The sequence below is a fragment of the Echinops telfairi genome, unplaced genomic scaffold (genome assembly GCF_000313985.2).
Source record: "Echinops telfairi isolate 266 unplaced genomic scaffold, ASM31398v2 ScPeMD7_4;HRSCAF=17, whole genome shotgun sequence".
Lineage (NCBI taxonomy): Eukaryota > Metazoa > Chordata > Mammalia > Afrosoricida > Tenrecidae > Echinops > Echinops telfairi.
The window spans coordinates 2,316,937-2,318,231 of record NW_022103900.1 but is presented as its reverse complement, the minus strand read 5'-3'; positions in this window follow the sequence as shown (position 1 = coordinate 2,318,231).

The following is a 1,295-nucleotide window of genomic DNA, read 5'->3' as shown; positions in this document are numbered from 1 at the left end:
GGTGGGCGGCGCCCGGCGAACCGCGAGCGGCTCAGCGTCAGCGTCAGCGCCGGTGACAGGTTCTGCAAATAACAGCTGCGGAGCAATCTTTCTGTTTGGACAACGTGGGAAGGGCCATTGTTCACAAATTGGGCTCTTCAACAACACCTGCACGCACAGATAATAAGCCATTGTCGGTCTCTCGGGCGTCCAAAGACAAAAGACCACCACGGAGGGAGGGCTGAGCAGTGACTGGAGATGGCAGCACAACTTTGCACGAGGAAGAGTGCAAACGAGGACTCCAGGTTCTGCCCCTGGTGCGACAATCCAGGGATTGTCACTTGCCCCAGGTTTCTCCTAGCAGCCCAGCCGCAGCCACCAGCGCAGCCAACTCCTGGCCTTTGCATTTGCAAAGCGTGTACCCGTAGGAATCCGGGATCAGGGATCCTACTGGCTCCCGGGGAGGGGTGTGGGGAGGAAGAAAGGCCACATATGTGTATGCACATCAAAAGGCTTAGGAAGCACCGGTGCTTTATCCTCAGCAGAGATTGCAGATTGCATCATTAGGATGTCAAAGCCAGCGTGGAACCGAGGTGTCTGAGTCGGTGCCCTCTCTTCCTGTGTCCTGAGAGCGACCCCATTGGTCCTTGTGCTTGAAATGATCTAATGGCTCCAGATTCGGCCACCACCGTCCTACATCGCCAATACCTTCCAATTACATTGTGCTTCCCAGTTGAAGGAGCCCTGGAGAGGTGTAATCGCTATGCATTCGACTGCTTCCCTGTGGGGTCAGCTGTTTGAAAACCACCTGCCGCTCCTCAGGAGAAAGACGAGGCTTTTCAGACTCCAGTAAACAGTGACAGTCTCAGAAACCCACAGGGGCAGTTCGATCCTGCCCCATTGGGTAGCCATGAGTCAGAATTGACTCCGTGTCAGTGAGGTGTTTTTTGTTTTCCAGTGGAAGGTTAACTGGTGGTACAGCAGTTGAGCATGGACTGGCTTACCCAGACGTTGTGGGTTTGAGCCCACCTAGCCGCTCCAAGGGAGACTGACCCGTGAACATTCTCCCTTAAAGCAAGGGCTGCTTGGCTGTCACCGGGCTTTGTCATCCTGAGTCTGAATAACAGCACCTTGTAAGTTTGGCTTCAGCTCCTTCTCTGTTTGAGCCTCGTAACCCCTGTGTGAAATCAGGACTAACCCATTTGGCGATCCTTGAACTAACTACAAGCTTTTCTTTCTTGGTATATTTTAATTTGTTCTTTGTCAGTGGCTTGATGTTGTTGCTGTTTTGTTGTACATTGTTGCTTGGTTTTGCT